General features: G+C 40.7%; 1 long non-coding RNA gene across 2 annotated transcripts; it reads right to left on the bottom strand.

Moving 5' to 3' along the window:
• Window positions 1–6,871: 6,871 nt before the first annotated feature.
• LOC110779689 (uncharacterized) lies at window positions 6,872–10,136 on the bottom strand. Of its 2 annotated transcripts, XR_008923717.1 has the most exons (5): window positions 9,534–10,136; window positions 8,888–8,932; window positions 7,794–8,439; window positions 7,640–7,688; window positions 6,872–7,106 (listed from the first exon to the last, which is right to left on the bottom strand). It is a non-coding gene; the product is annotated as an uncharacterized lncRNA (long non-coding RNA). The 2 variants fall into 2 exon arrangements; XR_008923718.1 differs by lacking the exon at window positions 8,888–8,932.
• Between the last annotated feature and the right edge of the window lie 9,425 nt (window positions 10,137–19,561).

The following is a 19,561-nucleotide window of genomic DNA, read 5'->3' as shown; positions in this document are numbered from 1 at the left end:
CTTGATTGAATAAAAAGAATCGTCACACCCACGAGGGACGAGGTCACGCATTAGCCTCGCGCTTTTTCGACCCCCTCACAGTGGCGACTCCACTGGGGATAGTGAAGGAAATATTCGTGCTTGTAGGTAATCAAAATAGCCGAAGGGTGAAACGATCCTACCCCGCGTTCATTTCCCCATCAAGTTGGGACGACCTGAAAATTAGCATATTAATGTGAACGGGCAGAACCGCATAACGAATCTCGGCTCCCTCGGGAGTTGGGACTAAGGATACCTTTTTCCGCCAATAGGGGGGTGCATACGCCGCGCATGTTGCCCACTCAGGTACTTGTGCAGGTAGTACACCTATCCCGAACCCAATCGCTCGCTCATTAGGTCCCTCTCGCCTGCATGCCCCCTTGGCTCGCACTTGCGGATTGGCCTCTTAAGCGAAATTCGTCTGTTGAAGACACTACCTCGACCGGGGCATGTGTTGGATCTACGATAGAAGCGGTACCGAGCCAGGCGCAAATAAACTACCCATAGAAGCCTATCATAAACTACGTGACATATTTAATTTTCAAATCCATGTTTGTAATGTAGTTATGTGTAGCGAACTGTGTGACTATGTTATGATTGTGCGTACAAATGATGCTAGACAAATAATGCTAGAAAACCAACGACCTAAAAAAAAATTGCCCAAACATTCATAAATCAATTTGCCTAAGAGTTATACCGAAACACGTGTTCCGCAAACCCGAACGATCGCCACAAAAATAAGCGACGCTCGGGATGGCCTGTAACGAATCCCACAAACGCTGCACAACGCGTAAAGGACGTTATAAGGCAAGCACGCAAAATTAAAGTCGCAAAAACAAAAGTATACGCAAACAGAAAACGAGAACCAGCCAGGGACGCATTTTCAACGCCCCTGGCTGGGCGCAATTATTTCTCACGCCCTATGCTGGGCGCTGAAGTTGCTGCTTGGCCTTCTGGTCAGGCACAGCAGCCTCGGTGCCCGCGCATAAAAAAAATATACGTAGCAAAAAAAACTTTTCAAAAAAAATTGTTGCGATGGCATATGAAAAGGCACTCGATTCTAAAAGCGACTTGTAAAAAATAAAATAACTCTTTGTGTCGTTGTTAGGCCTCCTATGACGACAATGTTCGGCTCCAAAACCGAACATGCTAATTAAATGACCTTGAATGTCACATGGGCAAAGTATTCAAAAAATAATGTTCAAATGAAGTTTTCAAAGAAAAATAATGTTCGAATAAAAAAAATAAATCCGAGTCTAGACTAGGCTATGCCAAGGTACAATCTAAATCCTAAGTATTAGTTGTCTTATCCATAGAATCGGTCCTAATGCTTGGTGTCGTTCTGCAAGTTAAAAGGTTAAACCATATTGAGTCTCCCCTCCTAACATTTAAATCAATAAGCACCCATATGTAATTGTTATCCCTTGCTAAGAATCCACGGCCTCAATACTCTCTCTCACCAATAAAAAGAACATATTATTTAATTCAAGTACTTGCAAAATGGAAACAGTCACATTCTGGAAATCATTCCCCCATAGTCGCACAACCCCAAAGTGAACCTAAGGTGTCAATACCATTAGCAAAAAATTAATGGCCTCAATGCTTATAATCACATTGGGTCACAACTATCATAGTCCTCTCGAGTCACTCACTCCTTGAAATACTACTAAGTACGGACTAAAAGATTTTCCATGAATGCAACATGACCAACCATGAAAATACCCAAATCGGCATACCATAAAGCTACCATTGGGGTAAAGCAATACACATTAAGAGGGAAGCCGCACTAATGATTCTAGTCTTGCAAAAATAAAAATTCGATCTCCCCAACTAACTACCTTGCCAACATTAAGCAAAATGGCGCATGACAAATGAACACCCAAGGGTTAAAATCTAAAGTGTCAACCAACGAAAGTTATGGTCCAATTAGCCTAAGTTAGAGAGTCGCTTGGTCAAGTATTATAGGCTTACGCCATGTCATTATTTTGAGTCTAGGCCACCTCCTTGTATTCATACACGGGTTATAATCAGAAAGATTAATGAAAGTTTGAGTCTAAATCACAACTTCCAGTTATATCCCGGAAACCGGAATCTGAAAAGAAGCAAAAAAAATTATTTTCGATGTAATTCTTTCGTTAAATTTCAATAAGGTAAAAATAACATTTTGAATCTACGCTATTTGCACATTTTAAGAAACGACTAAATACGCTTGCAAAGTAAGACAAATTAAAGGTCCACCCTAGGCCTACTAAAATTAAAGGTCCACCATAGGCCTACCAAACGAGGCTCACTCAGTCTCGCCTCGTGACTCAAAAACCACAACCATCTACCTTTTAGCCCAAATAAAAATTTGATGGATTTATGTTGGGGAGAAATCCCAAGCAAAAAGAAAAAAAGAGAAAGAGAAAAGGGAGAGCGAAAAGAACAAGCCATGAAATACTTAAAATAGAAAGAGAAAAGGGAGAGCGAAAAGAGCGAGCCATGAAATACTTAGCCCGTACCTCCCAAAGTGCGAAATTTACCCAAGTGAATGAAGGAAAAGAATTGAGTCAACCAGTCTAAATCATAAGATTCTACGATGTCTACCCTTTCCAATCCTTATGCTCTTAGACGCCTTCGCTCTAGGGGTCCCTGTTCAGCTCATTTAATCCATCCATGTTCTCACCGCCATAACCCAAGAAACCATTAACTCGACTCTTGTTCTTGAACTTGTTATCAACCGCAAACCACGCACGGCCATCGACACGTGCGTCATACCCATTATTTGCAAAACCTGCTCTTGCACATCCATTAGCATAATGACCATATAACTTGTATGGATACATCCTGTTGATATACCCTTGAGCCGTCCCCATGCTACTCATTGACCTTGGTTGATTTAAACTCATGACACTAGCTTGAGGCTGCAAATTGTGAGTCCTAGAGGATGTAATCCTTATGCTTGACCAATACCTATTCAACCCATTCAACCCATCTTTCAAACCGTCTTGAGTCACGAATAAAAAGGAAAGCAAATGAAAAGTACAAAAAATAATAAATGATAAAAAAGCAAACTTTGCAAAGCGCCTTTAAAAATTCGTTTAAAAAGAAAAAGAGAATTTAGCGCACAAAAAAGATTCACAAATATTTGGCACAAAACCAAAAAATCTGCCCAGATATCATTTTCAGCGCCCAGAGCTGGGCGCCGGAATCTTTAGCGCCCCAGTCTGGGCGTTGATTCTCTCTGCTTGCCAAATTTTGTCCAGAAGTGCTCGTCATTTTATCCACACATACACGGAAAAATAACGAACACTTGGGGGGGTACAGCACGTATTCAGATATACGTACCACCAAGAAAAAATACATGTACTGAAAAAAAAAATATAAAACAAATTTTGGCTTACGCAAGGCAGCAGATTAAAAAAATAATAGACTTCACTTATTCTACCGTTTCAAATAATATGTTTCCACCTTAGAACGTACTTGTTTAACATTGGCATTCTAAGAAACCATTTTCTAGGCTAAGAACTACGCAAGACCTGATTCCAAATTAAATCTATTTAAGGCGGATACGTAGGCAATCCATGATTCAGTCCAACCAATTTGCAAAAATATTAAAGCCTATAGAAAAACAAGAATAAGAAATAAAGTCCCTTATTGAAATTTAATAACTTGCAATCCAAGTCGAAAGAAAAATTTAAGTTAAAGGAAGAATCCAAGTCATCAAGATGCCAAAATTAATAAGCACACATCGAAAAATAATAAGGGCACGTACCCTTGCCAGAAGGAGCACTCACACTCCTAGGCACTTAGCCAAGACTCAAAAAGATCGCTTTACCTCAATTGAATGGGGGCTAGCGCAAGCGTCCATGACCTCTAAAGTACTCAACTTGACCCCCCCTAAAAGCGAACTAACTCACTTAAAGACTTTCTTTCACCACTAGGCATAGTCGTTCGCTTAAAGGCCTTCTTTCACCACTAGACACAGTCATGATCGCCAACAAGTAGTAAAGGCAGTAAGCTTGCAAAAAAAAAGAGAATTGTTCTACGGCATCGCCCCTTCGTTCCTTCGAACTCAGGGCACCCGTTCGTGGTAATTCAAATGCTTGCTAATCCCCTTTGGAAAAAATAAGACATTGTCAATAGGACTTGGCACTTAACCAAGGCTCACCCTACCCAGACATGTAGCACGGGCATCTAAAATCGAAATCTAAAAGCATCATTAATGGGAAGACATAATAGCAACTGGGGGCTAAAAATTGAAATGAAAGAGCTAGGGAAAGAACTAAGTATACCTTGACCTTCTATGCAGACATACACCAAGTAAATCTAAGTCGATTTGAAAACGGTTTATATTCTCGCAAATTCTGGAAAAGATGGCCCTAAAAGCCTAAAGCATACGCCAAACGGGCACAAGTATATCTTGACGCCTGCACCCTGGCTTCCAGCAAATCCTTAGACAGCATTCCGAAAATCGTAACAGTATTTTGATTCACTCATGTAATCCTGTACGAACCCTTCTATAAGTCAACCTACTTAGGACACCTCGGATTGTACACAGTAGGATTCGGATTTTAAATAATTTTAAATAATAATTTTCAAAGACTTTTTCGAACATAATAAAGTGTCGTTGGTTTAAAGCTAAGTATGTGTTTATCTCGATATTGCAAGTGAGTCAAAAAAGGATTTCTAAATATGATTATGGGTAAAGAAAGGCACCTAGCTTTTGGCCAAGGCATACTACAACATGTGACTACCTTGACCATGGCAATGTCGCATAATACGACATTTACAAGAGACGTAACAGATCACTACTCGAACGTACCTCGCACTAAACGAGTCTAGTTCGAACTATTCATGATCCATGTCACCATGAATGCATAAAAACGTATGCAAGGCATTATAGCACCAAGCCAATCCCGTAGCTACAGTTGGAGGCTTGAGAAAAACACTCTAAAAACGCTCGAAATGACGATTTCATCGCAAATTCTCGACGCTAATGCTATACATATGTCACAGGGGCACAATCCTAAGCTTTAATCGTGTAAAACGAACCTTAGAATGGCTACAACCCCTCCCAAATTCTAAGCACTACTTAGAATATATAAAGTCACCCCACTAACAAGGGTAACTGAAAATCGGGAGTCACCAAAACTCCGATCAAACCACTGCACATAAAGCTCGCCCTACAAAGCGCCCGTTACACAGTCTACATCGTTCCAAAGCAAAAGCGAAAGAAAAATCAAGGATAAGAACTGTCAAAATATACCCAGAAATCATTTTCAACGCCCAGAGCTGGGCGCCGATATCTTTAACGCCCCAGCCTGGGCGCTGAATCTTTCTGCTAGTCACGTTTTTCCCAGATATAAAAATAAGAAAGAAACACCCATGAATCCTCGCATCGAACGAAGTAATAAGCCGTGCAAACCCACGCAGAAGGTGCTACACTTGTTCAAGCACCCGAACGAGGCGTGATGAAATACTCCAATACAAAAAAATATATAATAATGATATCCCAACACCTGGAGCAATGTTCTAAGACACGCCGTTAGGCCACACAAGCCTACGTCGCGCCATAAGTTCAACCATCCCACGGTACAAGTCAAAGAAAAAAAGAGTAAGGCATATTGCACTAATGTAGGCACGACCAAAGAGCATGTGTAAAAGAGGCAAAGACTACTTATCGCCCAAATTCAAAATGCAAGCCACACGACTTCTACATTAAGGATTAAAAGGTAGCAAAATATTACCTACCACGAAAGGGATAGCTCGCACCTACACGAGCGGAACCCCAAAGCACCTTTCTAGAAGGAACCTACAAAAATCGTACGCCAAAAGGAAGCATCCCAACATGCATACTTGGGGGCTCCAAGTTACGAAACGACCATAGCAAAATAAAAAAAATCTCGAAGCAAATGTTTGAACAATCGAAAGGGCACGATGTTTAAGCCCACCTCGTGCATGGGCCTGAACCCTATCAAGCTTCTAAGCAAACTATTCAAAATCAGTCATTGCTAAAAAAAAAATGATTCAAGCAAACTGATTGATGGACCGCACACAACGACCATTCTATGAACACTCGTTCGCACATACATATCATCATTCTAAGTATTGAACATTCACGAACGCGTTCAAAAGGAAAAATATGCAACAACAAGAGCGGTCAAAGTCTTACAGGTATGCTCCTCGGGCCATATAGACTCGCCCAACTATACGCCTTAGTCCACCAATCGGCTACGGCTTCTTAAGAAAATCGTCTCGTTCTAAAAACAAAGAAAAAAAAACAAAAGAAAAGAGAATACATAGAACTTCCAAGTTAAATAAACGAATGAACAAGAGGCCAACTGTGTCATCAAAAGACCAGCCCAAACAACACACTAGTGGAAAACTCTTCATTTGCGTCGGTCATTTAAGCCCATTTGCGTCGCACATTGGTCCGACGCAACTGGCTGCGACGCAAATAAGAGTCATTTGCGTCGCAGATTTACTAAACTGCGACGCAAATGACTTTTTTTTTCATATGCTAAAGAGTCATTTGTGTCGCAGATTTACTAAAATGCGACACAAATGACTTTTCAGCATGTAAAAAAAAAAGTCATTTGTGTCACAGATTTACTAAACTGCGACACAAATGACTTTTCAGCATGCTAAAAAAAGTCATTTGCGTCGCAGTTTAGTAAATCTGCGACACAAATGACTGCTTTTATTAAAAAAAAGTGAGCTGCACATTTTATACTCTATGCAGTGCATAGAGTATAAAATGTGCAGCTCATTTTTTTTTAATTAGCTATAGTTCATGAATGAACAAAAATAATGATAGCATGGGGGTGCAAATAATATCGTGCAACAACACAAACTAAAAACAATAGCCCGGAAACCAAAGTTCCTTTGACATATTGAAAACAAACAACACAAATTATCCAAACAACAAGCTAGATGATAGAAACAAGAGCCATTCATTTTAACAAGCTGGTTCTGAAATTGTCCGCCTCCTCAGCCTTTTCTGGCTGCATTGCTGTTGGAGCTATTAAGAGCGGCACCGGCTGGCTGTTTGCCCTGCAATAAGTACTGAAACTGTCCGCCATCTCAAACTGAAATTGTACTGAAATCTGTGTCCAATTTTCCCAAGGAAAAACAACAAACCACCATCTCAAACTGTCTCAATAAAATTCATAATAGAGTCCAGACATGTATTATATTTCAAGGTAAGCATCTGAAATGACTCCAATCCCCACCAGCAAACAAGTTCCTAACGACCCCAATCCCCACCAGCAATGCTATATTATGCAGATACTAGAATTTTAATATAAAAGCTTTTGATTATATTTAAAAAAAACAATTAATGGAAAAATAAACACCCGAGTGACTTAAAACTGTCAGCATTTAATGAAAAGAACATTTATTAGTCAGGATTTGACAGTTGATAAATACAGGATTTGAGACCACCTATAAGGTAGCTTTGAATTTATTAGTCAGGTCGTGATCTATTAGGTGCTCAAACTAACGCAAATCGGCCTCGGTATCATAATGCACGGACATAACAGAATGAACAGAATTGAATGCACAGAACAGCAACAGAACAACACAGAACAGAACAACAACGAAACAGAACAGAACAACAACTAAAACGAACAGATCACACCTGCTGCTGTCAGAACTGCTGCTAGCTCCCAGAACTGCTGCTACCAGAACTGCTGCTACCAGAACTGCTGCACAGAAATAGCAAGACCATAAATAGATTAAAAACTCCCTTAGATACTTTGGTATGCAGATGGCAGGAACGCTGAAACTTTCACCTGCTTATAAATATTCTTATCAATATTTGAGGTATAGTTCGATGAAAATAACCCCGCCATCAATCTTATCAATATGATCAAGAGCTCTGCTTGCGAGACCCTCACATGGTTTTGAGGTTCAACGTACTGTCACAAATGTTCAGTTAGAATTATGATAAAAAGTACTGAGACATCGATGAGAGTACCTAACACCATGCAAAAAACTGGCAAACTCTCTCTAAGCTTCGTAGATTTATTGGTGCTCGGTTATACTAGAATTGATCTCATGTGGATTAACAAGATCTTGTTCTAAGAGTACAGTCCTCTTTTTCCGACCTCCCACACTGAGTTTAAGACATGAAACTAGACAGCTAAGCAGCCAAGGGAACTATATATCTATATTTACACAAATGGAAATCACATCATGTTAAGCACACAAGGGACTATATGGACACGAGAATGGAGCATGCGATGTGAAACAGGAACATTACTTTAACCTTATTGAGGAGTTGGCGAGCATATTTTTTATCAGTTTTGCGGAAGACAATAGAAGCAGCAGCCATGGCAGCAGAAGTTTCAGCAGCAATCTCAGTACCAGGTTTATGTTCCCTTGCAGCCCGTACTTTACATTGTCTCCATCATCATAATATCCCCCTAGCAGGTCCACCTACATTCATTAAAATTGGTGCTAAACATGAATCACTTGTTCACTATGCAAAAGGAATAATAAACAGAAAGTTGGTTCCTTTAAAATCAATAATAGATCTACATATGCAAATGAAACAAAAATAGAGATAGTGGTGCCATAGTTAAAAAAGGGCAGGAAACAGAAAATTATACTTGAAGTGATATTAGGGCAAAGGAGGTAGCAACAATCTTCACAAATTTTGGGAGAACACGTTACATATCATTCCAATGCCACTACCAGTTATGCCAGAGTTGAATCAACAATAAAGCAATATAAGATTCATGAAGAAAAACAGTATACTAGAAACAAAGCAATAAAAACAACATAAGCTGAGGCATTACCCACTCAAGTCAAGGAGCTCTAACTTTGAAAAGTTGTAAGCAATGGCAGCATACAATTAAATGTGAAGATTGAGAAAATTAGGTACCTATTTGATGAATCTGCTGCCCTAGTTCCATCGCATACAATCGACCTATCAATCAAAATTTACCAAAATTAACACCAAAATATCATCTCCAAACCCAATTGGTCAGCTATATCCTTTACATTAAATTCCCACAAATAACTACAACAAAAAATCTCCGAATCCAACTATTCTAAGTACTCAAAGCTTAGAACTTTACTTATTAGTACGCACGAAGCCTATGGAAAACATATTCAGAGCCTTAAAATGTTCCAACACACTACATTAACCAGTCTCCACCAACGAATAGCCATACAAATACATTAGTGTAGGAATTTCTATATCTCTTGCGATGAAGAACCTACAATAGCTATAGCTATAGCTAAACTAAACGAATTAAACCAAAGTAAATATTCCTGTAAATATGCAACGGCAGCCCAGCCCCTACCAGAGGGTACATACATCTTGATCTCATGAGGTTCAGTTCACAATTAAACACCAATTTCACAACAATTTAGCTTCATATTTACATTCCACAACACAACAAGTCAAATTCCTTCCAATTTTCAGTGTTACAACACAAAAATTAAACTAAAACCCTAATTTAAAAACCTAAAACAAACCCAGAACCAGAAGCTCAAATTCAAATTCAAATAGGAGAGAGACTAACCATCGGCGGGAGCCATGTCAACATCATCCAAAGTAACAAGACCCTTATCTATCAACTCCTTTTGATCCTAATTTTTTAGGGAAATTATTAATTAAATCAATTAATTCGACAATAATGAAGATTGAAACCAAGAACAAAAATTAAAAATATATACCCGGCGCCATTTTTTGAGGTTCTTTTTCTTGCGCTTCCCGGAGACAGATTGAAGTTGCGTCTGGCGTTTAAGCTTCTTAGTGAAGGGAACACCGTGCACCGCTCTCTTATTCTGTGAAATTAGTGCTCTCCTTTTCTTCTGTACTTCGTTGAATTTCGCCATTGTTTCTCAAGATTTTCTCTCTCCTCCGACTGTAAAACCCTAGTTTCTGGCTCAACTGTTTTTGCGTTCACTCTTCAGCCGTCAATACTTGACGGCTTAGCGACAACGTTTCATTGAATTAAGAAAAAAAATTAAGGATTTAAAGTAATGAGATTTCGGCAAATCGAGATTTTACTGAGATTTCTCCTTCTTCTTAACGGAACCAAGGTTTTGCCTCCTTAGCCATTTTCGTGGAGCTTATTTTTCAGAGAAAATGGATAAATTTGGATGGGTTGCTGGTTATAGGAGATGGAGATGGAGATGTTGAATGAACGCACAAGATCGATTATAATTTATTTTCAAAGGGGGAGAATTTCTGAGGTTTCAGATCTGGAAGAACGGGATGAGAGAGAAACAAAGGGTAGCCGAAAATGTGGTGGGGTCTTGAACCGATTAGAGTAATACAGCTTTGCGTCATTGTTTAAGTTTTGTGCGACGCACGTGAGTATTCAATTACGTCGCAGGTCCGTTAACCTGTGACGTAAATGATAAACTGACCCGTCTTAGATACATTTACGTCGCAGGTTAATAAATGACCGACGTAAGTTGTATTTTAAAATTGAAATAACTTCTTTTACGTCACACAATAAAATGAGCGACACAGTAATGCCGACGCAATTGAACACTTTTGTACTAGTGACACTTTCAACGCCCCACCTGGGCGTGAACTATTTCAACGCCCAGGCCTGGGCGCCGAAAATGAACCCAGGCTCAAAAAAGGCCCTAACTTCTATTAGGCCCTGCCGCATCCATTACCGATTTCCTTACTGAAAGTCGCACCTCACGACTTTGTCAAGAATTGCACACTACTACAAAGATCGCTCGCACTTACGAGCACGATCCCAAAACACGATCAAGGACATTACAAAATGCGTATCCCCAAGGAACCTCTTTGACAAGAAATGACCGTCAAGCACGAATGCTTGGGGGCTCGAAAGAAAATATATATTTCAAAAGAAAGTATGCAAAGTTAAAACAATATTCCCAGACTACGCTGTTCGAAGTCCCGTGTTTGGAGAATCTCAAAAGAAAAAAAGAACCGGTTTAAGACCTCAAGACAAAGGTCGCCGTTGATACTTATACATGGTCCCCCAATCAAGGACCCAGGTAGTGGCAAAATTGAGCGGTAAGGACTAGCTCAAAACCATGAAGGAAGATGACCACAAGACAATGGTCCGCCTAAGCACGTTGTCAACCCACATTCAGGTTGCAACTAAATCCGAGCATCCCTCGAAAGAGTTCGCTCTTACAAGAATAAACAAAAAGAAATTCTCAAAAGAAATCACGATGAACAAAAGAAATAGGGACTTGCCCACCTCAATCGGGCAAGATCGCACCATGAACCACGCGAATCCCAAATCAAAAAGGACGAATTCAGGTTCGCTCACCTCCAGCGAGCGGGGCGTCCACCCTTAGCGGACAGGGCTCGCCCACCTTCAGCGGGCGGGGTCTGCGTCACTAGCCGCGCAGATCCTCAGTTTTCGAAAAATAGAATCTTCAAAAGCAAAATGAAACAGGCTCGCCATGTTTAGCCGGCGGGGTCTACGTCACAAACCGCGTAGGTCCTTATTTTCAAATTTCAAAAAAAGATTCGTCCACTTCTATCGGACGGGGTGTCCACCCTTAGCGGACAGGTTCGCCATCTTTAGCCGGCGGGGTCTACGTCACAAACCGCGTAGGTCCTTATTGCCAAATTTCAAAAACAGATTCGTCCACTTCTATCGGACGGGGTGTCCACCCTTAGCGGACAGGCTCGCCATCTTTAGCCGGCGGGGTCTGCGTCACTAACCGCGCAGGTCCTTAGTCGCTGCAGCGATAACCTTTTTCTGGTTTTCCCTTTTCCAAAAATTAAAAGGATTGGTTTCCCGTTTTTTTCAAAAAAGAGCGATGTGCTGGATTTTCCTTCGTTTTACGTCCCATAAAAACAAGGGGGTTTTCTCGTTTAGCTAGCCCTAAAAATGAGAATCTTTAAAAACATTTTTACCTCGTGGTTGGGCTTGGCCAGGCCCAATTACACTTTATAGCTTTGATTTCGAAAACATCTGTAGCTACTCCCTATGACAAAGTGAGGGAGTTTCTACGCACCTTTAGATCCTTCCAATGACAAAGTGAGGAAGTTTCTATACTATCAGTTGACAAATCTCAATGACACGTGAGGGATATGTCGACATTTCAAGTGATGACCCTTAAGTCAAATGTTATCACTCGGGGGCTCGTGAGACCCTCGCAAAACAGGTCACATACACCATGGCTTGTGTGACGCACTCTGTCTAGTACTTTGACCATCGTCTTACTCCAAGACTCAGTCAAAGTGGGGGCTAACTGTAGACACCTACTTTTGTCCCCATTCCCGAAAGGGAAAGGTTCGATGATGAAAGCGTAAATCTCCACTTGACAACGCATCTCCTATAAAATAAACGATTCTCAATTCCCCTTTTCATTTCACCCGAAACCTGCTATTTATGGAAACCTGCTAAAAATAGTAACTGCCGTAAAAGGTAGCTTCTAAAAGTGGCAAATCACAAAGGATAGAAACCTGTCAGAATTAGGTGTTGCATTCCAACATAAATCCTAAATGAGATAGAAAACTGCGAGAATCCTATTCCCAATATGATTCGGAAATAAGAGTTACGTATTAATTAAAATCCTAACGAGTCTAGAGTTTCTAACGGGCCCAGACGTATTCCGTCTTAAAATTGATACGCACTAAAAGACTCGATTAAGTCTCAAACACTACGGATTTCAGGAATCCGAATCTGACTAAGAAAACAGCCCAAACATCAATTTCAACGCCCAGCCCTGGGCGCTGAAATTGCATGGGTCCTATTTTCAACGCCCAGAGCTGGGCGCCGAAATCTTTGACGCCCAGAGCTGGGCGCTGAAATTACCTGGGTACGTGTTTTTTCCTAATTCTTTGTGGATTAGAACTCTGCAATTCTATCTTTCCACGAACTCTTCCCTATAAATACAGCCTCAAATTCAACGTGAAAAGGACACACAACACAATTATATTCTGAGTATTGACTCCAACCCTTAGCCTAAGCCTCACGCTGCGAAATTGTTCACGCGTTCTGTCGCAATCGATCCATAAATAGAACAGAACGTATCCTGTCCCATAATTGAGATTCGTTAAATAAAAAGGAGAAATAGCAAAGTCAAAGTGGTTAGTTTTCTGAGAACCGTGACACACCTCTCAAGGGTGCGTCGTAATGTGCCCCTTCTCGATGATTTAATTGCTTTCCTCGCCCTTTTTATGAACTGTTAAACTAACTAAATCTGATTGTTCTATCACGCCTAATAAATATGATATTTTTGGGAAATTGGATTATCATGCTAGTTCCCTTAATACTATTTAAATCAGATAATCACGATCGATCTAGTATTATATGTTGCATATTGCTAAAATCAACTCAGATTAGTTTAATAGTTAACGCATGTCCCTTCCATTATTTATGCTGAGTTAGTAAGGATATCCTGCCTCTGGAGTTATCGACGAGCGAAGTACTCCTCTCGGTAGTTACAGTCCCCCGAACCCTCAATCTCTACCTTGCAGGTGTATGTTGAGAGATCCCCACACCAGGGATCACAAGGGAACCTACGGCCGTCGTGGTCAAACATAATTGCACTCCCTTTATGTCACGATAACCGGGTTTTGTCAGTTTTTCTCATTGTCGTTAAAAACTGAATGGCGACTCCTATATTACTAGTCAATTGGGTGTAAACTCACAGGAAATCCAATTACACTTGATTGAATAAAAAGAATCGTCACACCCACGAGGGACGAGGTCACGCATTAGCCTCGCGCTTTTTCGACACCCTCACAATGTTATACATTGTAATCTAGCTAATTCTACTTCTTGGGTATTAGACACTGGTTGTGGCTCACACTTATGTTCCAATCCACAGGGACTAAGGAAAAGTAGAAAGCTTGATAAAGGCGAGATGGATCTACGCGTGGGAAATGGAGCACGGATTGCTGCATTAGCCGTAGGATCTTATTTTATTTCTTTGCCTAGTGGGTTTGTTTTGGAACTAGAAAACTGTTACTATGTTCCTAGTATCACCAGAAACATCATTTCCGTTTCAAGTTTGGAATCTAAAGGTTTTAGTTTTCAATTTAAAGACAATAGTTGTTCTTTTTCTTTGAATGGAATGTTTTATGGTTCAGCACAACAAGAAAACGGTCTTTACGTGCTAGATACGAGCAAACACATTTATAACATAAATACCAAAAAGGCTAAAACTGGTGATTCGAATCTCACATTTCTGTGGCATTGTCGATTAGGCCATATAAACATAAAGCGCATGGAATTACTTCAACGGAAAGGAATTCTAGAATCATTCGACTTAGAGAAGATTGATCAATGCGAATCTTGTTTACTTGGCAAAATGACAAAGAAACCTTTCTCAAAGGTGGGAGAAAGAGCAAGCGAACTACTAGGGCTAATACATACGGACGTATGTGGGCCCATGAGTACGAAAGCTAGAGGTGAGTTCAGCTATTTCATAACGTTTACGGACGACTTCAATAGATATGGCTATATTTACTTAATGAAGCACAAGTCTGAATCGTTTGAGAAATTCCGAGAATCAACATGGCAAGAAAATCAAAGCTCTAAGATCGGATCGAGGAGGTGAATATCTTAGCCACGAGTTTGATGACCATCTAAAAGAATGCGGTATTCTTTCTGAATTGACTGCTCCGGGGACACCTCAATGGAATGGAGTGTCAGAACGGAGAAACAGGACCTTCCTCGATATGGTCAGGTCAATGATGGGTCAGGCCGAACTTCCTTTACAGTTCTGGGGACATGCGTTGCAAACTGCAGCACTCACACTGAATCGTGCCGCGTCAAAAGCTGTTGAAAAGACTCCATCGAATTATGGACTGGGAAACTTCCAAAGTTGTCTTTTCTGAAGATTTGGGGTTGCGAAGCATATGTCAAGCGATTAATTTCGGACAAGCTACAACCTAAATCTCACAAATGTTTCTTCGTTGGGTATCCAAAGGAAACTATGGGGTATTACTTCTACAACAAGTCAGACAACAAGGTATTCGTTGCTCGTGACGGTGTCTTTTTGGAAAGATCATATTTCCAAATTGACAAGTGGGAGAATAATAGACCTCGAAGAGATTCGAGACGAACAACGAACTCAGAACTCTTTAGAAGCAGTTCAAGTTGATGAACCTCCAAGGTCTTTAGAAGAGCCAGTGGGAGTAGTTCCTCAAAACGTTGTTGCCCCTCGTAGGTCAAATAGAACTATTTTTCAGCCGGACAGATGGACAGGCGTCCTCTTGACTGAAAACTTAGACGTTCTCATATTGGATAGTGATGAACCTTTGACTTACAAGCAAGCTATGACAAGCCCAAGCTCCACAAAATGGTTAGAGGCCATGCAATCTGAAATAGACTCCATGTCTGAAAATCAAGTCTGGGATTTGGTTGATTTGCCGGATGGGTTCACACCTATCGGATGCAAATGGGTCTTCAAATTGAAGAAAGACAAAGATGGAATTGTATACATATACAAGGCTAGATCGGTAGAAAAAAGGTTACAGGCAAGTTCACGACGTTGACTACGATGAAACCTTTTCTCCAGTCGCGATGCCTAAGTCTATTCGGATAATCCTTGCGATTGCCGCTTTTCATGACTATGAAATATGGCAAATGGATGTCAAAACTGCCTTCTTGAATGGTGTTCTTGAAGAGACTGTGTTCATGACACAACCGGAGGGTTTTGTCGATCAAAAGAACCAAGGAAAGGTATGCAAGCTTAAGAGGTCCATCTACGGACTAAAGTAGGCATCAAGGAGTTGGAATAAACGATTTGATGAAGCAGTCAATAAGTTTGGCTTCATCAAGAATTAGGACGAATCTTGTGTATACAAGAAGGTCAGTGGGAGTAAAATTTCATTCCTAGTCTTGTATGTTGACGACATACTGCTTATTGGAAACGACATTCCTATGTTGGAGTCTGTAAAGACTTGGCTCGGGAAGTGTTTCTCAATGAAGGACTTAGGAGAGGCACATTACATATTGGGCATCAAGATCTATAGGGATAGATCTAAAAGGATGATTGGACTAAGCCAAAGCACTTACATTGACAAAGTGCTAGCTAGGTTCAATATGATGGAAGCCAAGAGAGGCCATCTACCCATGTCACATGGCGTATATCTAAGCAAGAATCAGTGTCCCAAAACATCTGATGAGCGTAGAAAGATGAGTGGAATTCCATACGCTCCGGCTATTGGATCCATCATGTATGCTATGATTTGTACAAGGTCGGATGTTTCGTTCGCACTCAGTGCAACGAGCAGGTACCAGTCAGAACCAGGTGAGGCGCATTGGACTGCTGCCAAGAACATCCTAAAGTACTTGAAAAGGACCAAGGATCAGTTTCTGGTTTATGGTGGTACAGATGAGTTGATTGTTAAGGGCTATACGGACGCAAGCTTTCAAACCGACATAGATGATTTCAAATCACAATCTGGGTTTGTGTTCTGCCTCAACGGCAGAGCAGTAAGCTGGAAAAGTGCTAAGCAAAGCACTATTGCGGATTCTACAACTGAAGCCGAGTACATTGCTGCCTCAGAAGCAGCAAAGGAAGCTGTTTGAATTCGGAAGTTCATCGAAGAACTTGGTGTTGTCCCCTTCATTAAAGGACCAGTGGCTTTGTATTGTGACAATAGCGGAGCCATTGCCCAGGCAACGGAGCCTAGGAGCCACCAGAAGTCCAAGCACGTACTGCGGCGATTTCATATACTTCGAGAGATCGTTGAAAGAAAGGAAATCGAGATTTGCAAGGTTGGAACTGACGACAACGTCGCGGATCCATTGACTAAACCGTTGCCACAAGTGAAACACAACGCACATGTAGCAACCATGGGAATCAAGCATGTTGGAGAATGGCTTTGATTTTCTAAGTATTGTTTTAGAACATCTGTTTGATCTATGTTTAAAACAATTGGTTTAACCATTTCATATTCATGAAATTTATTATTTCATATTCATTTAATTGTGGTTTAGAATTAAATGATAAGTCCATGTGATTCAAATCATTCAAATGGGATGTCAAGATGGATTCTTTGACAAAGAAACACCCATAAGTGAACTTGAATATTGAAGTCACAAAGGATCCCTAATCCAGGTCATTGAAAGGTGGACAACCAATGACTAATGAAGATTAGATTGCAAGTAGATTACTTAGTTCTGTTTGTTGAACTAGAGTGACTGGAAGTCAGAATCTTTTGCATATATACTTATTGGATCTTGTATCGGATTGACCATGAGAACGCTTTAAGAGATTAAAGTCATGTCATAGGTAGTTCTCATTAATAGTGATTAGAAACCGTTCCTCAGAACATGAGCGATTATGTCTGCTCGTTTGAGAATTAGTTCGCTTTGATACTAGCTAAACGTCGCACCGTAAAAAGAGGCTATAAAAGCAGTTATTGGGCGCACTATGAATCAAAGTGAGTGTTCATAGATTGCAAGAATGGATTGTCCTCCTATCTTTGATAGGATATGGTGTTGTTGTGTAACAAGGCCTCTCGGAGAGTTAGATACTGTAAAATCCATGGTCGTGCTCAGAATGGTTAGGCTTAACCTTCTGCAAAAGTTTGACAGTTGAACTCTGTAATCCGAGAAACACTTCTGGACCTAATAAGGATGGCTTGGATCTTACCTTATGTTCAGTAAGTAACACTAAGCGACAAAGGAATGTGGATGCACACTTGTCTGAATGACAAGTGGGAGATTGAAGGAAATATGTCCTTCACCAAAGGTGCATTAAGTCTAATACCAAGGTTCAGATTAATTGCGCACAATTAATTTAGTGAGATCAAGTGATCGGAACAGCTAGCTGGAGCAATGCTTCCGATCAGTGAGTTCTAATGGATATTGAACTCACAACTTACTCTTGACTGAACCTACAAGGTCACACCAATGACACGTAACAGATCACCGGATTAAATGAATCGGAAATTCATTTAATAGCTTTTCGGGATTTAAGTTGGAAACGTATTATACGATACGACCTTGCATCGGAATCGTATATCGTATCGCGAATATTCGTAAGCTAGGCGAAACGAATAAATCGTATCGTACGACGGTGATTCGTCGTATACGAAACGATAAATAATATATCGGAAATATATTAAACGCGAATACGAAGAGCGGCCCACGAGTCGAGTGCACGAAGCACTCGAGGCCCATGTGCGTGCGCTAGGCGAGCAAGCAAGGGCCAAGGCAACACGGCAACCCTAGCCAATGGCCGAGCTGAGCTGCGCGTGTGCGCGCGGGCCTATGCAGCGACACAGCCACAGCAGCGAGGCCCATGGCCCAGCGCGCTGTGCTTGTCTCACGGGTGGCTTGCTAGCCAGCCTTGCCTCCGGGCTTGATCGGTTAGTAAGGTTATGTAAATAACCTTATGACCTAATTTCCATCTTACTGCAATCATAATTCAAATTACTCAAAACCCTAGAGACACAGAGAACCCTAATTCTCTCTGTGCCTCCAAAGTGAGTTCTTCCCAAAAAGCAAAGTATCTTGATTAATTGTCTAAGCTACGATTATCAAGACGGATCTGATCGTGTCGGTGAACCAAGTAGAGGAACGACAATTGGAGTTCTTTGTTCGTGTTCGTTGACGGATTATTGTGGAAAACACGCTTCGAATGTAAGTATGCTTAATCTGTGCTTTATACATGTTTCCTGGCTTTGGGGATTGTTCCACACATGTTATTATGTTTAACTGTATTCCCCTACACAGCATCAGGCGGTGACTTCTCCTTCCTATCCCTACAGCAGTAGTTCTGATCTCGTAGTCAACCGAGACAACCACCTGTAGAAACCACCAGCAGCATCGTGTATACTCCTCAACGTAGGTGAAGAGTAACTAAAACCTAATTGTAAAATCAACAAATCTATAACTTTTTAAAAAGTGGGAGTGAACTTAATGTAGCTTATCTACAGTGATCCAAAACTCCTTATTTCATTGGTTTTAATTTTTTCCTTCGTGCCAGTCATTCGCACATTCTTTGGTCTCTTCACTTCCCGTCTTCCACCGTTATTATTCTCTCTCCTCGAATATCCCCTTTTTCCGTCAACGTTGGAGGGTGGAGACAACCCCCAAGTGTAGGGGGGTTTTTCATCCGGTTACAAGTTTGTATTTCCCCTATGGAAGGCTTTTGTATATTTTGGGATTTCGAAGGAGTCGCCACCAAACATTTCTAAGGGTCCCGTTTGGAAAGACCAAAATTGACTCTATATCGGATAAGGAATTGAATCTTAGAAACGGATGGGTGAGATCCGGGCAAGGTAACGAGATGCTTATTCCGCAAGCCTTAGAAATTGTACTCAAATGCATGGCATAAAACATTTTCGAAATACCCTAGTCATGACACTACGTGGGTTTGAATTTAGAACTTGCACAAATAGAATTTCTACTTTTGTATCGTGACCACTTTGCTTTAAAGTTAATTTAAGGGAACCTTAGGCCGGTTTGTCCAAGAAATTATCTTTGTTAAGCGTGGTATAACTTTGTATTTTGTTGTATTTATCATGTGAGGTGATGAAAGCAATAAACAAGTAAAGCAACATCACAATAGAAATTAAGTGCATACTTAGTAAAATACATCACCACCTAGAGAAGGACTAGATTGTACTTGGATT

The sequence above is a fragment of the Spinacia oleracea genome, chromosome 6 (assembly GCF_020520425.1).
Source record: "Spinacia oleracea cultivar Varoflay chromosome 6, BTI_SOV_V1, whole genome shotgun sequence".
NCBI lineage: Eukaryota > Viridiplantae > Streptophyta > Magnoliopsida > Caryophyllales > Amaranthaceae > Spinacia > Spinacia oleracea.
Note: the sequence above shows the minus strand (reverse complement) of the source record. Positions and strands in the feature narration are given on the sequence as shown.